Source organism: Lissotriton vulgaris, chromosome 11, assembly GCF_964263255.1.
Source record: "Lissotriton vulgaris chromosome 11, aLisVul1.2, whole genome shotgun sequence".
Lineage (NCBI taxonomy): Eukaryota > Metazoa > Chordata > Amphibia > Caudata > Salamandridae > Lissotriton > Lissotriton vulgaris.
Genome location: NC_141699.1, coordinates 974677600 through 974698048, shown reverse-complemented (window position 1 = coordinate 974698048; position 20449 = coordinate 974677600). Strand labels below are relative to the sequence as shown.

Here is a 20449-nt window from a genome sequence, read left to right as displayed (position 1 = left end):
AGAATGTGCATTTCAGTCAGTCATTTGCAAAATAAAACAATTATGAGAAGTCTCTTATTTGCCACAGGGAAATTACTCTAGCTGCATGTTGAGCAGGCAAGCCTTAGGCCATGTTCCCATAGTGTTTAATTCATTTTTTAAATAGGTCATGTGAATGTCAGAAGTAAAAGAATATATTTAAAAGTGGTCATGAAACTACAGTAGCATTTCTATGTGACTTGAGGAGATCTAATCTGTTATCAAATGGTCTGCTCCTATATTCACTGCTGTGTAGTATAAGAAAGTATGTTGAATCGAGTAATAGCATCTTTATGGATGAGGTGTCTCCAACATGTAGATTTTTGTTAGATTTGTGTGTGCATTAACATGGTGCCCCAACTCACAACACCTTTTACTTCCAAATGACTAGAGTTCGTGTTTCGTGCTAGAGACTATTGTGCACTCCCAGGCTTCTAGCTCAAACCACGTAAAGGAATTAAATCCACTGTTTATTCAATATGCAATTCTTATATAGTTACTGCCAGGAGAAGCATAATTTTTGTTACTGCCCAGATTTTCTTCTGTCTGGTTATGGTTAAGTGCATGTGCTTTATCTCTACTAAACAGTTGTAAAGTGCCTATGCTTCCCACTTAGGCATGTGCTGTGCAATTGGAACTCTCTCTTTAGCCTATTTAAGTTCCCTCTAGGTCCATTGTAGAGGGTGCCTAAAATGCACTTCTGTCATTGCAGTTTTCATATCATAATTGATCTGCTGTGTGCACCTACACCAGTCACATATATAACACAAATATGTTTCTGGCAGTATCTCCACTATATTCTAGCAGCACTGCTCTTTTTTGGCAAGATTAAGTTTTAATGCTAAGTGGGAATACCTATAATAATGCATTAAAAAATCTACCTAAATTGTACATTGTAAGTCTGTATTCAAGGCAGGGTACATAATATATAAACATCTTCCACACTCTGGGGCATATTTACAAGCTTCTTGCGCCACCGGTACACCACTTTTTTCTATATTAAAAGTGACACATTGGCGCTGCAAAGAGCTTGTAAATAAGCCCCTATATATTTAAAGGGTATGTTGTCCCAGTGACTGAAGACCTAAAAGCTATTTCATTGTGTACATCCAGCAGCATTTTCAATAACACAGGCCTAGGAAAGATTAAATTACTTAATATTATACTGCTGCCTGTTAAAATGCTAGAAAACTACTTCAAAGGTATTTCCTGCTTAATTTAGAAAATCAGATTTCATGCTGAAATCATCTTTTTTATAACATGAGTGGAAAAAGTACCTTTGAGAAAATGTCCCTTATCAGTATGAATCAGAAATGGTATAACAATCTTCTACCACTCATTAACCCATCAGAGGATCACTGACACAATATTGAGGTAAACAATATCGTTTGACACAAATATTGTTTACTAAAATATAGGAGGCCGTTACAATGGCGGTAAACCCACCAACGACCGGCTGTTGGTCGCGGGTTCACCGCCATCGTGAGGTCATTTTCCGCCCGCCATATTATGATGGCTGGTGGTACCGTGGCGGTCGGAAAAACTGACCACCACATATCTGACGGGATCCTTGAACCCGCCAGTGCTGCAGAGGCCATCAGCATGTAATGCATGCCGACGGTGCCTAGCAGGCACTGCCGGTCAGATTTTGATGCTGGCTCCCCACCAGCCTTTCTATGGCGGTTCACCTGCCATGGAAAGACTGGTGGGTATGGCCTTTGGGGGCCCATTGTGGGCCTCCCTTGTTCAGGGGCAGTTTGTTTTTGTGGCCAGCAGCACCCGCCGCAATGGAACAAATAACTTTTGCGGCTGCCGTGTGGCAGCGCATTATAATTGCATATGTGGGACCACCGCTGTCAGTCCCTATCCCCGGGACGATGGCGGACGGACAGAAGTCCGTCTGCCATCCTAATCAGGCCCATAATCTCCCTATAATTATAATGGTAAGTACAAAAATACTGGGAAATAATATTGTTGGCACTAATATCATAAAAATATACAAATATATACATTTGTTAATATAAATAGAGTTACAAGTACTAAATGATAAACATTTGAATATATACATATAATATAATGTAAATTAAATAAATTCCACTAATATATAATACTATATATATAAATATATATTTATATAGACACACAAACATATATGTATATATATATATATATATATAAACACGGAAGGAGACTTGAACCAACCTGGGTTGAATATATATATATATATATATATATATATATATATATATATATATATTCTTTCCACAAATCACCTCAATAAGAAATGATAGCCCGGACACATCTTCTGTGCATTAAATGATAGATTTAATGGCAATAGCAACGCGTTTCGGCGATTAAGCCTTGATCACGCTGAAACGCGTTGCTATTGCCATTAAATCTATCATTTAATGCACAGAAGATGTGTCCGGGCTATCATTTCTTATTGAGGTGATTTGTGGAAAGAATTTATCGGGACCGCTGGTGCCCAGCTCGGACCGCCCGCTGACAGTGCTTCTCCACTACCAGCACTCGTGGAAAGGATATATATATATATATATATATATATATATATATATATATATATATATATATATATATATATATATATAGATCCATATATTTGTTTATATAAATGTATACACACAAATATATATATATTGCAACATAATTAATACAATTATTTATTTTACATACAGTTTTTTAATATTTACCATTTATTACTATGAATATAAAACAAATATACACACACACATATATATATCCTTTTAATACATACACAACACAACCATAAAAACTCAAATATTTAATAGCAAAAATATATGAATTCATTTAGACAAAGTAAATGTTACAAATTCAAAACCCCAAAAATGCATTTATTAAAAATACTATAAAGAGTAGGGAAAGTGTGGGACTTAAGGGGTTTTTAACTTGACCTTTCTCAATCCAGTCTGTGCAACAGTATGGAAAGCGTTGGACTTTGGAGAGCTTAAATTGACTATTCTCACTCCAGTCTATACAAAAGTAGGGAAAGTGTTTGACTTCGGAGGGGTAACATTTACTATTCCCATTCCAGTCTGAGCTCCAGTAGAGAAAGTGTTGGATTTTGGCGCGGTTAAACTTATTATTCCCACCACAGTCTGTTCAACAGTAGGATAAGCATTGGGCTGCACAGGGATAACATTTTCTATTCTCACTCCAGACTGTTCAACAGTAGGGAAAGCGTTGGACTTCAGATGGGGGAAGATTTACTATTCCCACTCCAGTCTGTGCAACAGCAGAGAAAGTGTTGGACTTCGAAGGGGTTAACTTTACTATTCCCAAACCAGATCCCTGCAACAGTAGCAAAAGGGTTGGAGTTTCGAGGCATAATATTTACTATTCACCTATATGAAAAAGGCTTTCTATGAATTGGTTTATGTGAAATGGTCAATGCCATTCATCCTGAAAATTTCCATTACATAATTTATATGAAATGGTTTCTCAGTAACGGTCCACCATTAAATCATTTTTCTAGGTACTCACATACAACTTTTCAATAGCTCTGTTCTTTGGAATTTATTTACTACTGTAAAAAACCCTTGTTTTCTTTTTTCAGTATGACAATTCTTTTCGGGGCACTCACATGTTAGACAGCTGTACAAATACAAAGAACCTGAAAATTGTTTGTTTTAAAAAAAATTATCTTAACTAATTGGAAAGCAATGTCAACAGAGTTATGGAGGAGGAATTCTGGGTTAAATTATCTGATGATCTGCTGATGTCAAACACAACAACAGCACCAGATTCTGGAATACCATAAATCAACTCATCCATCAGAATCACAACAGTATCTCCTCGAATAATGCAGAGGAAGATTGGGTAAAATACCTAAGATCTCACTTCCAAACAAGTATTGAGCACAGGGAACAGGACCAAATTGCTCAAAAAGAACCAGAATGCTGAATGACAACCAAGGATGTTGTTGGAAATAACCCCATCTACTCTGAGAAAACAAGGGGAGGCTTATCAATGAAAGAACTCCAGAGATCTGATGTAACAGCAATTACAAGGCAGATACGTAAGAGAAGAAGGGAAGGTGCTTCTGGTCCAAATGGAATCCCACCAGCATTATACAAACAGGAGGCAGTCTTCTGGGCAGAAGCATTGGAACCACTGTTTCAAGAAATAAGGATGTTAAACACCCTGCCTAGCACCTGGAAAGGATCAATCATTTCTCCAATCTATAAATCTGGGGAAAAGTCGCTACCACAGAACTATCACCTAGTAGCTTTATTAGATAATGAGGCAAAGTATTTTGCTGCCACATTCCTGGAAGACCTCCAGGAATGGGCCACAGAAAAATCTGCAATTCCTTTACAGCAGACTAGATTCCTAAAGTCAGTCGGGGCAATAAGCAACATTCTAAGCATGGCTATGCTCATATATAAGGCTGAGGTTTCACTGTCACCCCAAGACTTATGCTTTATTGATTATAAGACCGCCTTTGACCACATTAACTGTCTTAAACTTTGGTCCAAACTGCACAAATGGGGGCTGCCATAGCCCTTACTAAACTTGCTAACAAACGTGCATACGGATACATGGTTGCAGGTGAAGTTGGGCAATGGATCTTCCCTGTCAAGGCGCATACCTATGGAAAAAGGGCTGAAACAGGGTTGTGTCTTAACAACGACTCTGTTTAACCTATATATAGCCAACTTAGAACCACTCCTGATCAGTTGTAATTCACATGTCCCAAAACTAGGAGACATTTTGATACCCTGCCTCCTGTATGCAGACGATATAGTCCTGATCAGCATAACAAAAGTAGGTCTATAATATCTTTTAAACGTAACATGGGACTTCTCCAAAGCAAATGATCTTACGATCAATCTGGATAAAATGAGAACCATGATAATCAGGAAAAAAAAGAGACAAACCGGAGCCTGGTTAAGGGGGAGAAACAAAAATCGAGGACACAGTGGAATACAAATATCTGGGAGTGAAGCTGGGCGCAGGGGGACGTTGTTTGGCACAGAAGAATAGCATTAGGCATAAAGGCCTAGTATTGGCTACCACTCTAAAAACACTAAATTCAAAGTTGACAGGACCATCGATCTTTCCCTTGATTGAGGTAGTCCGGGCAAAACTGCTGCCAAAAACCGCCTATGGCAGTGAGGTCCAGAAAGGCAGAGAATCTAAAATACTTGATGCCACAGTAACAACAGTTAATAGGGTCATCTTTGGACTGCCGAAATGGATCAGTGAATATTGATTCAAAACAGCAAGGGACAGAATATAGAATCCCTATCTACAAACATTAAGTACTAAATTATTGAGTACAAAATATCGATATTTAAAATATAGTTAAGTAAAATATCACATTTAAATGTATTAAAAATAATGTAAAAGTAGTTAAATAATAAACACAATTAACTAAAACATAGTTAAAATAATTTTAAAAAGCTTAAAATGTAAAAATAATAAATGTAATGTAAAAAACATATTTGTTTTAAAACATATATATTTACTTAATAATATTATAAAATAATTCTTAATCTTAATTATAAAATATTTAAAACATTATTAAAAATATATTTACATAAATATAAATAAACCTATTATATAAATATAAAAATAAATAATATATAATCATTTAAATAATTGAAGTAATACATTTTATGTTAATTAAAAATGTACACTACATTAAATATAACAACATTGAAAACATTACTTAGCTAAGGGAATAAAATTAGTATTCACACTCCAACAAGTGCAAAAGTAGAGAATTTGTTGGATAAAATTACTATTCCCACTCCAGTGAGTGGAACAGTAGGGAAAGTGTTGGATAGCTGGTAGGTAAAAATTACTATTCCAACTCTAGTGAGTGGAACAGTAGAGAAAGAGTTGGATAGCGTAGGGGTAGAAATTACTATTCCCACTCCAGTGAGTGCAACAGTAGGGAAAGAGTTGTATAGCCTAGCGGTAAAATTACTATACCCACTCCAGAGAGTGCAACAGTAGGGAAAGTGTTGGATAGCATAGGGGAATAATTTAGTACACCGAGTCCTATAATTTAATTAAAATAATTTTTTTTAATTAATTATTTAGATTTAATTTACCTCCCACTATTTTCCACTATAAACGTCACCTCAATAAAGTAACATAATTAATTAACATTTAATTATTTAGCTAATCACAATTAACAAAAATATAAAAACAATGATATATAAACTAACACAATTAACAGTATAAAATAAAGTTGATTAAATATTATATAAATATTAATAAAAATGTATTTTCAAATATTTTAATAAGTACCATACTCCTCTATAAACACTCAACACTCCTCCAAAAATTAACATAATTAACATATTAATACATAAATTATCAATATTTAATTAATTACTAATTAATAGCATTGTACACAATTTACATATTTATCAATTAATTAAAATGTTTTATTAATAACTTTTTAAATATTGAAAAATACATTAATTAACTTAATTAGCCATATTAATTATTAACCATACAATTATTAATTAATATATATATATTTTTTCTAATTTAAAGGAAATGACTTCCCACCCTATTCTCCTATAAACCCACAACCGCTACGGAACTAATATATGCAAAAATGAATTAGCAATATTAATTATTAACCATACAATTATTAATTATTATATATATATATATATATATATATATATATATATATATATATATATATATATATATATATATATATATATATATATATATATATATCTTTTTATTTTATTTTAATTCAATTAGTTCCCACCCTATACCCTATATACCTACAACACGCTATCGAACAAATATACGCAAACATTTATTACCAATATTAATTATTAAACAATACATTATTAATACATTTTTTTTTAATTTAAATTAAATTACTTCCCACCCTTTTCCCCTATAAACCCACAACCCACTACAGAACTAATATACGCAAAAATGAATTACCAATATTAATTATTAAACAAAAAATGAATAATTAATACATTATTATTTTTTAAATTAAATTACTTCCCACCCTATTCCCCTATAAACCCACAACCCGCTACAGAACTAATATAAAAATTAATTAACATCAAATTAATTACATACATTAAAAAAATATTATTTACTTTTAACACATACACTAACAAATAATATAATTTAAAACAATTAGATATAATAACATTCTATATTATGACATTCTATATTATAACATACTATATAATGACATTCGATATAATGACATTCCATATTACTTACCTAAATGTCGATATTATTTCCAACTATACTGTGTCCATTCTATATTCTGTCCTCTCGATATTTTTGATTTGATATTATGTCCTCTCGATATTTTTTATTCTATATTTTGGGTGTTTACCGCCCAATAATACCTCGCCTGTGTAAATTAAGCTTGAATTTGGCATACAAAAACAAACAGTTGCTAGACAAGGGGCCTTCATTGCGTGGGATAAACTGCGAAAAGCTCAGCACGGTACACTCAATGAAAAGTTATGGAAGGAGTTACAACAATACGCAAAATTACCTGCTGCAGAATACTTCTACAGCAGTTTAAAGAGGATGGGGCTATGTTAGCTTTGGGCAACATCAACAACTACTACCATTTTTTTAAAAACTAGTGTGGAAGACAGTGAACCATCTTTCCTTGCTGGAGGACAAAGCCTCATTGGCCAAAAGGGCCCATGGCTGGATGAAATTGAAGTCATACACAGAGCTGGTCACCCAAGCCTACTTCAATCTGGGCTACGGCAAAAAATAAAAATAAAAATTGCTTACATGAAGTACAGACTGGGCTGCTACCCTGTACGCAACACCGCCCACCCTGGTTAAGAGAGAAAGCGGGACCTATGTGCCATTTGTGTGGATCAGCTCTTGAAGATCTACTGCATTTACTGTGCTCCTGCAAAAAACTTCTTAAGGAACGGAAACAACTGCTGAAATGACATTTCAACCAGCGGGGGATTCGTACCAGGAGGCAAGCCCTGCTGGCATGCTTTGCACCCAATGATCCACAACTTAATTGCTGCCTAGTGAAGTATCTGAGACTGTGTGAAAGCAAAATGCCGTAAATGCTGACATAAGGAAACCAGGTTGCAAACTCATGAGCGAACTTTTCAAGACGCAGCAAAGAAACTCTCCCCACTGACAAGAACTTTATTTCGGATGCACAAGGTGGTCGGACCCCACAGCAGTTGAGAACACGCCACTTGGAGCCTTAGGATGACGGACGGAACACCCCCCCAACCGCAATGGAGGCGAGAATCAACCGCCTGCCGGGACCGTGGAGAAACCGGCAGTCAAATTAGGAACACCCGCCAAAAAAGACCGACTGCGGTGGTAGCGGGCCAACCAAAACCGCCCGCAACGGCGAGGCTGCAGGTGGGGCTCCAACAGATCACAAAGAGTCTTCAGGGTGGGTCTGTCGAGGTGGAATTTGTGAATGATTGCAACATCCTCCATGTCCTCCAGCAGTGTCGAGTGACGTAGGAGATTAGGCCTTCTCCTAGTTGAGATGAAAATGGACACATGTCAATGACAACCATCAAGAGATGCCCACAGCACATCCCGTTAAGGATGTCACGGAAAAAAAACCACTCCCCTGAGAAATGCGTGACACACCAGGTTACATGGGTGGACGTTTGAGCCACACAGAGGGCACACCTCTCCATTTACCATACACAAGTGCCTCAAACAACACATAGGTCGATGTGAATGCACACATACTAAACCCCACACTTCACATATGCACGCCTTGCAGCGTACCATCTAGCCAACGTGTGTAAAATGAACATGACTGTCTCATACTCATCTGCTGTACCTGTCACACCTCAATGCATCATGTAAACTTGGCACACATCCACAACACAATGAACACAGTAGTGCGCAAACTATCAATTGTGTGTATGTACAGATATAAAAGCACAAGTAAGTAACAACATCATACAGTGAGACAAGCCTTGCCACGGTCATCACTGACCCACAACACATTGGATAGTGCACACATTGTTGAGTCCACTTCAACACTGTCACGCACCATCAACCATCAAATGCACAATTGACATTGCAGGGACTACAGGCCAATGTACGTCCCACATACCCAACCATGGCACATGCGGGCACCTGTGGAATCAATGGAATAATGGCATTGTGTGCAGATTGATGTGCCCTTCACCATGTTGCCACTGTATACGTTTTCAACAGTTCCTGATGGACATTCCCATTGCATGCCACCCTATTCACGGTAGCTACTGCCTGGCCCCGGCGGTGTGTCAACAGCACCACCCCATACACAACTGCGGTAGTCATTGGCATGGAGACATGCCCAGATGGTGGTGGGCATGCTCCGCCACCCTAGTCGTGGTAGCTACCGCCTGGTCCCGGCGGTGTGTCACCAGCACCACCCCATACACAACTGCGGTGGTCATTGGCATGGAGACATGCCCAAATGGTGGTGGGCATGCTCCGCCACACTACTTGGGTAGCTATCACCTGGCCCCGGCGGTGTGTCACCAGCACCGCTCAATACACAACTGCGGTGGTCATTGGCATGGAGACATGGGAAGATGGCGGTGGGTATGCTCCGCCACCCTACTCACAGTAGCTACCGCTCGACCTCGGCAGTCTGTCACCAGCACCACCCCTTACACAAGTGCGGTAGTCATTGGCATGGAGACATGCCCAAATGGGGGTGGGCATGCTCCACCACCCTACTCGCAGTAGCTACCGCCTGGCCCCGGCGGTGTGTCACCAGCACCACCCCATACACAACTGCGGTGGCCGTTTGGCATGAAGACATGCCCAAATGGCGGTGGGCATGTTCTGTCACCCTACTCGCGGTAGCTACCGCCTGGCCCCGGTGGTGCGTCACCACCATGGAGCATTGCCTACAGCCAATGGGAGCGATGATTGCGGTGGCATGATGCAGTTTGGAAAATCACCGAAGGAATGCTCCCCCACCACGGAGGCGGTCATTGGATGCTTTTGAATGATGCACCATCGCGGTAGCGCACCCCGGGCCCCTGCAGTGCATCACCGCCATGGAGCATTGCCTACAGTCAATGGGAGCGATGATTGCGGTGGCATGATGCAGTTTTGAAAATCGCAGAAGGCATGCTCCGCCACCACGGAGGCGGTCATTGGATGCTTTCGAACTATGCACCATCGGGGTAGCGCACCCCGGACCCCTGCGGTGCCTCACCGCCATGGAGCATTGCCTACAGCCCATGGGAGCGATGATTGCGGTGGCATGATGCAGTTTTGAAAATCGCGGAAGGCGTGGAGGCGGTCATTGGATGCTTTTGAAAGAGGCAGACCTGAACAACCAATTGCTGCAGTTTGGCACCAAAGAAATGATCCCAGGGGGCTATACATCTGTGGGAGTGAGCTTCACATTCCCACTGCTCACAGAGCCCGCTGCCTTGGACCCTCTCCTACTGCTGACTACAGAGCCTGCTGCCTGGGACCCTCTCCTGCTGCTGCCTACAGAGCCTGCTGCCGGGGATCCTCTCCTGCTGCTGCCTACAGGGCCTGTTGCCTGGGACCCCTCACCACCCACTTCCACCACAGGTGTTCCATTTCCACAGGGATGGCAAGGATAGAGACGATCCATGCCAGTCCATTCACAAGCGAGGAGCTGGAGGTCCTGGTGGACGAGGTGCTCACATAGTACCCAAGGCTGTTTGGTGCCCCCAATGTTGTGGTAAGTTATCGTAAAGGGAGGTGTAGTGCGGGGGGCAGACATGTGGTTGTACTGCTGCAGTATATTCCTGAGGGTTTGGGGTTGTGTCATACACTGACAAACATACTGTCTCCAGGGCGAAGGAGTGTGTGTGTCCCAATGTCACGGTTTTCCCTGCTTGCAGTTGTATGTCTGAGTGGAGTGTGTTACATTGTCAGTCATACAGAGCCACAGGATGTTGGACATGCAGGTGCCAGGACAATAATTGCTCAGCTGATTGTGTCTGTGTACACCAAGACGAGATCACATCACTGCACTTACTGTGCCCTTACTCTTGTTCATTCACACTGAAATAGGATTATGCACCATCTCAGCCCTGTATGATTGCACACAACCACACTTGTGTAGATGTATATTTTGTTGGTGAGTCCATGTACCCAGATGCCACACACATAACACACACATATGTACACAGGACATGCTCATTGAATGCTGCCCAGTCATGCACACAGTCATTCTACGCACAGACACAGCTCGATATGTGATGTAGTGGTCAGACATGCATTGGACTCGAGATGTGTGCAAGCCACAGAGGGGGTTCAGTACAGTCATCCGCCATGTGTGTGAGATTATCAGGGACCATGTACGCCCTCTTAAATGCATGCAGTCACATCTGCTTGGCCCATGCAGAGTGCCCTTGTGAAGTGTACCCCAGTTTGGGATGGAGGGAGATTACATTTGGTAATGAACCTGTGTCTTGTAACTGTAGTGATAGATGTTGGTACATGACACTGTGTCACCTTCTTTTCTCCCATGCCTGCAGCTCAAGGTACACCAGCGTAAGGCCGTGTGGAGGGCCATTGCAGCTAAGGTGCGAGCCCTGGGGGTATCTAACTGATGACGCACCCACTGCCACACGAGGGGGGATGACATCAGCCGGCTGGCAAAGAATGTGGCATATATGACCTTGGTGCTGCACACACACTGGGCGTTTGGCACGGCGCAGCATGACACCACTGATGGGCCGCATCTTGGCTGTGACTCATCCAGAGCTTGAGGCACGCCTGAAGGATCATCGGCAGCAAGGCAGGGGTGAGTATTTGGGGAGAGTGACTTTGGCTGGGAGCAGATGCATGTGTACAGGGCCTGTGGCTGTGGTGGCTCATGTGATGTTTGTGGGATAGAGCAGTGCTGTGTCATGTGAGTGGCTGCTGGAATGGGTGTCAGTGTCATGCATTGGCCCACACTGGCCTTACAAAGCTGATCCTACCTGCTGTGAATTCCCATAGTAAGATGTGTTAGTATCTACATGATCATTCAGCATTGGGATAGTGTGGGCAATGTTTTAGGGGGTGAACAGCAGTGTCCACTATCTGAGTGTGACTTCATGTATGCCTACTTTGCATGCACCATGATCGTTGAGGCCCACACATCTGACAACAATGTGCCCCAGAGTACCACATGGTGTTTGTTATGGGCTACTTGCCATTGTGGACTGTGAGGTCCTAATAGGTGTGTGTGTTGTCCCCTTCTGTTCCCTCAAGGTCTGTCAGTGGTAATAAGTGGTGTCCCCACATCATGTCCCAAGGTGTGGGCAGAGCAAGTTTTGTGTCTGGTAGACTTCATCCACGGGCAGGGTATTGTGCTGTGTGGCCGTAAACTGGCTCAGTCATGGCAGATATTCAGGGTTACAGGCACTGTTGTGGTCTATGTAGTGTGTTGCTGCAATGTGATTGCAGGGTGTGGTGGTCACCATGTCGATTTGGGCATCGCCTGTACTGCATTGATTGAATTGCTTTGTCCTGCCGATGACACTAACACAACCCTGCATCTCTCTCTCATGCAGAATCGCCAGTGGACACAGAGGAACAGGAGCCGGAAACCAGTGGTGGCGAGAGTAGCACTACAGCTGCACTGGAGCCCAGTGACACAGAGCTCACCAGTGCATCTGAGAGGGACCGTAGTATGCAGGAGGAATCCCTGCCTGAGACACAGAGTACAACATCATCTGATGCCAGCGGGGATGCATCCATGTTGGAAGGCACAAGGAATGGGGACTCTGCATCATCTACTACCACACATTGGCCAGTGCCCACCATCACATCCACTTCCTCTGGTGTGCCCGTGTCCGTGTCAGTAAGAGGGGACGAGTTAGATTCACACCTGGCACCTCTGAGCCTGCACCTGTCCCCCCTGCTGCCCTCAGTGCTGAGTCTGTAGATCTCCTGCACCAGCTTTGTGTGGGCCAGACAGCCCTGCTTAATGCCTTAAGTGACCATGACAAAAAATTAGGCCAGGTGGTTGCCTACATGGAGGGCATACACTCTGACGTTGGTGAGCTACACCGTACAGTCCAGGCTTTGTTTTCCACAGTGGCATCTGCCTTTCAACAGGCACATTCTTCCATTCCTGCTCTAGTGCCTTTGTCCACCCCTCAGTCAGTGGCCACATCGGATGATAGTGACCACGGTTCCTATGCGTTCCAGTCACGATACAGCACAAGAAGCACCCAGCAGAAACCACCCAAGCGAGCCCGACCACAGACACCATCCCCACAGAAGAGCAGAGCCACCCCGAAATGCAAAGACAAGAGCCCGTCAGGGAAGAGCAAGGCCGAAAAAGCAATGAAGCAGACATCAGGCTCACATGTCTCAGAGGCATCACCAGCGAAGGACTCTCCTCTCCCTGAGACTTCACGCAGACAAAGGTGTGTAGTGTCTATGCCCACTGAGGAGTTGTTGTATGACAAGGGTATACCTAGGAAGGGGTCAGGGCCACATTCCCACACCACATCAACTCCAATTCCAAGCCCAGTGAAGCAGGTGAAGGTGGGCACTGTAGGGGCTACCCCTGGCAAACAGGTAAAAGAGGGCACTATAGGGACACCTGGCAAACAGGGGAAGGAGGGCACTGTAGGGGGTACACCTGGCAAACAGGGGAAGGTGGTGCAGAGGCATAGCCAGACAAAGTGTTCCGCAGGATCCAGCACGTCACCAGAGGGAGTGCCAGTGTCTGCACCTGAAACGGCTCTGTTGGTGTGTGTGCCTGTTGTGTCCACAACAGTTCCCATTAACCCCAGTACAGGAAAGCCATTTCGAATTCCGAAGAAGTGGAAATGCACCCCTCAAACCTCTCCCACCCACACTGTGTCACAGGCCTGCATGACTCCGCTTCCACGTGCCACTACACCACCTGGTCCAAACAGCCCTCCAACTTGCCAAGCCACTGATAGCCCTACATCACCTGGGCCTCTGTCTCCCCAGTCAAGTGGTCCTGCTGTCCCCAACACACAGCCACCTCCAAGTCCGCCTGACAGCCAAGAGTGAGTGGTAGTTCCCCTCATACACCTGTCTCTCATACAGGTATGCTAGTCCTGCCCATTGTTTACCTCCTGGGTGTGTTGCAGGCCATGGTATGATACAGTCAAACACACTCACTGTGCAGCTTCTCATGCCCTGACTCTGCACTTTGCCATGCCCACTGGCCTTGTCACTCACTGCTGTTCTGCCCTTGCCTGTGCAGCTTCTCATGTCCTGACTCTGCACTTTGCCATTCCCACTGGCCTTGTCATTCACTGCAGTTCTACCCTTGCCTGTGCAGCTTCTCATGTTCCGACTCTGCACTTTGCCATGCCTACTGGCCCTGTTGCTCTGCTGTGTTTGAGTCTCCCCTGTGCCTTGGACACTGGCCCTGTTGCTCTGCTGTGTTGGCGTCTCACCTATACCATGGACACTAGCCCTGTTGCTCTGCTGTGTTGTACTCCCACCTCTGCCCTGGACACTGGCCCTGTTGATCTGCTGTGTTGGAGTCTCCCCTGTGCAGCCTCTCATGTACTTGCTGGGCCACCTGTGGCATGGACACTGGCCCTGTTGCTCTGCTGTGTTGTACAGTACTCTCACCTGTGCCCTGGACACTGGCACTGTTGCTCTGCTGTGTTGGAGTCTCCCCTGTACAGCCTCTCATGTACTTGCCGGGCCACCTGTGGCATGGACACTGGCCCTGTTGCTCTACTGTGTTGTACTCTCACCTGTGCCCTGGACACTGGCCCTGTTGCTCTGCTGTGTTGGAGTCTCCCCTGTGCAGCGTCTCAAGTACTTGCTGGGCAACCTGGCATGGACACTGGCCCTGTTGCTCTGCTATGTTGTACTCTCACCTGTGCCCTGGACACTGGCCTTCCTGTTTGGAGTTTACCTGTGCAGATTATCTTGCATATGATCAGCATTTTGTGCCTTGCTCTTGTCTACTGTTTTTCTACTGTCACATCTATGCAATATGTGAATAAAGACAGTTACTCCTGTTGTCTGTTTTGTCACTGTCTTTGCTGATTAAAGTTATTTTGGTGTGTGCATTTGGTTGCCTGTGCCCCATGCTCTATGTGTCACTTAAACATTGCCAAGCTTTTTGGCCGCATCACATTCAGACACTAATACTAGTGCTATCTGTGATGGCTACTTTACCTGTCATGCATTTCTCTTTTTCGTAGTTTTCTGTTGTTGGCTACATTGTTCATATGTCAGGTTGGGGGACACTGCCAGCACAGGGTGTGGTGCTGTGCACAGGTTTTCATGCAGGCTGGGCAATGTCATGATGTATGTGTGTTATTCTTTTATGTGTGCCCAGCTATGTATGTTGTAGGTCATCTTGTGTTGGCCCTTAGTCCTGGTCCCATGGCATGGCCTACATGAGATGTGTCCTCTTTGGTAGTCAAGAGGTGTGCAGTGTGAAGGGTGTGACTTTGTAGGGAGTGTGGATGTGTGTGTGCCTCTGGATTGTGAAAATTGTAAAAACCACAGTTGATGGACAGAATGTAGAACAATGTCTTACATTCACCCCAGTACAAAGATCTGGGCCTAAATCCATCGTTTTTTTGCACTCCACACCACCCTAGGTCAGACAATGGCTATATGCAAATCAGCCTTGACCCTGTGCCTCATAGGAACAGTCCAGCCCGAACTACCAAGCCATGTCTTTCCTAGACCGGAATCAAGCATCCAAGGACCCGTTTCTGGCTATCAGCCTTCCTCAGCCTGGATAGCTTGACTCCAGTGATGTGGAGAGCCTGGGACTCACGTCTGAGCATACCCATCACACTCGGGGTGAAAATTGCAAAAAACACAGTTGATGGACAGAATGTAGAACAATGTCTTACATTCACCCCAGTACAAAGATCTGGGCATAAATCCATCGGTTTTTTGCACTCCACACCACCCTAGGTCAGACAATGGCTATATTCAAATCAGCCTTGACCCTGTGCCTCATAGGAACAGTCCAGCCCGAACTACCAAGTAATGTCTTTCCTAGACCGGATTCAAGCATCCAAGGACCGGTTTCTGGCTATCAGCCTTCTTCAGCCTGGATAGCTTGACTCCAGTGATGTGGAGAGCCTGGGACTCACGTCTGAGCATACCCAGCCCACTCGGGATGAAAATAGCAAAAACCACAGTAGATGGACAGAATGTAGAACAATGTCTTACATTCACCCCAGTACAAAGATCTGGGCCTAAATGCATTGTTTATTTGCACTCCACACCACCCTAGGTCAGACAATGGCTATATGCAAATGAGCCTTGACCCTGTGCCTCAACGGTGATGGATTAAACCCAGATATTTTGACGGGGTGTGAGTGTTTGATTGATTCAGATGCTCCGTCCATCACCACCCTCTTTTGTACCGCTTTTGGCTGCCATAAGTGTGGCAGGGTATGCTCAGACGTGAGTCCCTTGCTCACTTTGCCACTGGATTCAAGCAAGCCGGGCTGAAGATGGCTGGAATGCCAGAAACCGGTCCTCGGAAGCTTGTTTCCGGTCCAGGGAAGACATGGCTTGGCAGTCCGGGCTGGACTGTTCCCATGAGGCACAGGGTCAGACTGATTTGCATATAGCCATGTCTGAACTGGGGTGGCAGAGTGGGTTAAAGAACGTTGATGGATTAAACCCAGATGTTTGATTGATTCAGATGCTCCGTCCATCACCACCCCCTTTTGTACCGCTTTTGGCCGCCATAAGTGTGGCAGGATATGCTCAGACGTGAGTCCCTTGCTCACTTTGCCACTGGATTCAAGCAAGCCTGGCTGAAGACGGCTGGAATGCCAGAAACCGGTCATCAGAAGCTTGTTTCCGGTCCAGGGAAGACATGGCTTGGCAGTTCGGGCTGGACTGTTCCCATTAGGCACAGGGTCAAACTGATTTGCATATAGCCATGTCTGAACTGGGGTGGCAGAGTGGGCTAAAGAACGGTGATGGATTAAACCCAGATCTTTTGACTGGATGTGAGTGTTTGATTGATTCAGATGCTCCGTCCATCACCACCCCCTTTTGTACCACTGGATTGTGAAAGACACATATGTGTCACCCAGGAGTTGTTTGCCTGTTGTTTGGATTTTTCTGCCCTGTGGATATAGTAGTATGCACATGTGTGAGTCATCTGTTGTGCACTGTGCAGTGTGTTGGTGTGTCTGTGCTGTTCTGTCTGACTCCTCCTTGTAGTTGTAGTCCTTTATGTGTGTGCAAAGTGTGTGACTTGCACATCAGTGTTGTGTTTGTTCATCCATGTGTCTTGAGTGTGTTTATGTAGACTGTGTAGCCCTGCTGCTCCACACTGCCATTGTGGTTGTGTTACTCATGCATTGCAGGCACATGGTGCCTTTATCCTCTTGTATGGCATGGTGTGTGTGGTGTAACAAACTTTATCAACCCCAAACACGAGCACTCGTAACAGCGACCTGACAAACCCGCAGATAGCGTTTTCGCGCGCTACGCGTTACAATGAAGTAAGTCTTCGTGTAAATAGTCATTAATGTGTTCCTTGTCACCCGTTATTCTAACTTTAAGGTTCACTATCGTTAAATCCTCCTGCACACCCTGAACCTTCACTCTAGTACTGAGCACTTCAGTGTATGTGATGACTCAGTCCGCACACGTTTAGCACAAATAATTTCCCCACACGTTGCGCTAGTACCGCTTTCTGACACCCGTTTATTTTACCTTCCTCCTCAGCTCTCCGTGACCAAGGGCATTTCTGCCCGAAATGCATTGGAGTAAGAGTTCATAAACTAATGTTCACCAATGTACGCTGTCTTCTGATATGCTGCTAATATCAGTTAAAATCGTTGAAACCAAAAGAAGAATGTTATGAAAAATAAATAACACCTCTAAATGAACAGTGAAGCATATTGTTTGATCATTTTTGGTGTGCCTCCTCAGGGGATGTACCTGCAGTAAGCATGGGCGGAAAATCCGTTCCGCTCGCGGATTTTGCGGATTTTCGGGAAATTCGCAATCCGCGAGATTCGCGAATCTCCCGCAAAATCCGCAAATCCGCGAGCAGCGGATTTTGCTCGCACTGCTCGCACTGTTCGCGTGAGTTCGCGCCCCGCGAATAAGTGCAAAATTGCAGAAATACGCTCTTAGCAAAACTGAAAGTAACTACTTACCAGGTTCAAAAGTTCAGGCTCATCATTAGTAGCCATTTCCTGTAGTGCTTCCTGAGGGGCCCCTCCAGAGTTCAGTTGCCAGTTGAAACTATTATGTGACCCTGCTCTGAACCTCAGAATAGTTACACATATGCCACAAAGGTCCTGAATTACAGCTAAGGGAGACAAGCAGGAGCCAGGCTGGAAGTTAAAATCCATTAATCAGCCCCTAATTCATTATTGTCAGTTGGGGCAGGGCAGGTGTTGTAACTAATTTTGCAACAATGAAAGCACTTAGCAAGTGCAAAAGATCACTAATCAGGGCGCACTAAGGAAGCAGGTGCCAGCTAAAAAAATATTCTGTGACACATTAATCAGCCCCAAATTAATTCAGGTCACTTGAGGCAGGGAAGGTGTGCTTTGCTTTGCTGAAAATAATGTACACTGGACAACCAGAGGGTGTGGTGAAGAAACAGAGGGTGGCATGGGTGGGCCAGAGGGTTGCATGAGTAGTCAGAGAGTGGCAGTGGTGACAGAGAGTGGCAGTGATGAAGAAGAGTGTCCCAAACTGGCTGGACACGTAGAAACAACAAGTTCGCAAAACTTGCGACCCGACAGGTAAGTTCGCAAATTGCAAAATTGTAAAAACCCTCGCGAACTGGCAGAAACACGGGCGAACACAAAAAAAAAAAATCCGCAAATTCGCGGGAATTCGCGGATTTTGCGGATTGCGAATCCGCAAATCCGCAAAATTCGCGAACGCGAGATCCGCAAAATTCGCCCATGCTTAACCTGCAGTCATCTGCATACACAACTCTAGTGTGTGGTGTACTGCCATCCCCTATGTGTGGCACTTATGCCTACCCATTGTGGGTCTGGTCTCCCTCTATTTGTGTATGGTACCCCCTGACATGCAAGTCAGTTAACTTAGATGTCAGCTGTCCCCTTGGTTTACATGTGTGTGTGCCTCCACATCACTTCATTTGACACACTGTGCTTTGTGGTGCAGTTCTTGGGCCACGGCAAATGGAAATTGCCCCAATGGTTTATGCGTGGTGTTCTTGTGCTATTAATCAGTGAGGATTGCTCATATGCACTTCAGCTGTGTCTGCTGCCCAGTGCTTTTGTCTAGATGGTTCTGCTCTTGTGTCCCAGAGTGGTGCATCTGTTGTTGTTGTGTTGGATGTAGGTGTGTTGGCTGTGGTATTGCTTCACTTCCTGGGTGTGCTGTTGTGTTTGTGCTGTGCTGATTTGTATTGTGTGTGTTGATGTTGTGTCAGTCATGTCTGTGTTTGACTGTTCTGCTTGGTGTGCACACACTGCTTGTTGTGCATACAGTGCTGTGTGTATGTAAATGTAAATGTAGCCGTACTTGTAAAGCGCACTGATACTCCTGAGTGTCCTGGCGCTGTACTCATACCGCTAGGGAACCCTTCCTGGTTTTTCCCCGTGAAATGTCCACTCCTGGGCATCCCCAGTGTGCATCCAGCCATACCCAGCGCTGTAGGGGGCCGTTGTGGAGACTAAGCAAGCTATTGCCCAAAGTTGCAGCGTGGGACCCATGATTAGAATAGGCACCAAGGCGAGAAATCAGGTCCAAGGAATTATGAGCCCAAGATCTGCAAAGACCAGCCGAGGCGGGAATTGAACCCTGGTCCCGGGCCAGACCTCTGCATCAGGGTCTGCCGCTCTAACCATTGAGCCACACTTCTCCACGCTTCTCCTGTGGCCTTGGCATTGCCTGATGTGCATCCCCTGATGTCCTGCAGTGTTTGTTCATTTTTGATTTCTGTGGCAATGTAGTTCTGAGATGGTGCACTTCTTGTGTGATTTGTGGTATGTTGTGTGCGTTTTGTTCCTGAGTGATGGGGTTGTGCACTCCTGTTGTGTCAATGTTCCCATTGCCTTTCCACAGTTTAGCTGACAGGGTATGTCTGTTTCTGATGGAGTTCTGTGTGTGTTTCTCTTGTGTTTGTGTGTTGCTTTTGGGCAGGCATCTATTCAGGCATCCATGTGTGTGTGTTATATTTGTGGCTTCACCCAGTGTCTGTGTCTGTTTGTGTGTGTATGTACTGGCAAGTATTTGCAGTCTTCAGTGTGTGTGGCACTGGTGTTGTGTGTTGTGTGTTCCTGTGCAGCCACTCCTGCAGTGGCTGTCTCCCTGGTTGTTTGTTGTGTGGTACAGGGTGTGGACTGTGCTTGCTTGTTGCTGTGCTTGTTGCTTGTTGTGCATGGGGATGCATAAGGATGGGCACCTGGCCTGTGACTTGATGGGGTGTGTTGATGTGTGGTTGTGGGAGGCATGTCCCTGTGGTCTTTGGGCC

At 44.4% G+C, this 20449-nt stretch overlaps 1 protein-coding gene across 1 annotated transcript in view; it reads left to right on the top strand.

The window, feature by feature from the left end:
- The window catches only part of P2RY1 (purinergic receptor P2Y1), a 104009-nt gene extending 89200 nt beyond the window's left edge, over positions 1-14809 (top strand). The window contains exons 3-4 of the transcript XR_015300971.1: positions 11538-11806; positions 12561-14809. The gene's annotated coding sequence lies outside the window, so the exon portion shown is untranslated. The remainder of the gene's footprint in view (positions 1-11537; positions 11807-12560) is intronic.
- Positions 14810-20449: the final 5640 nt, after the last annotated feature.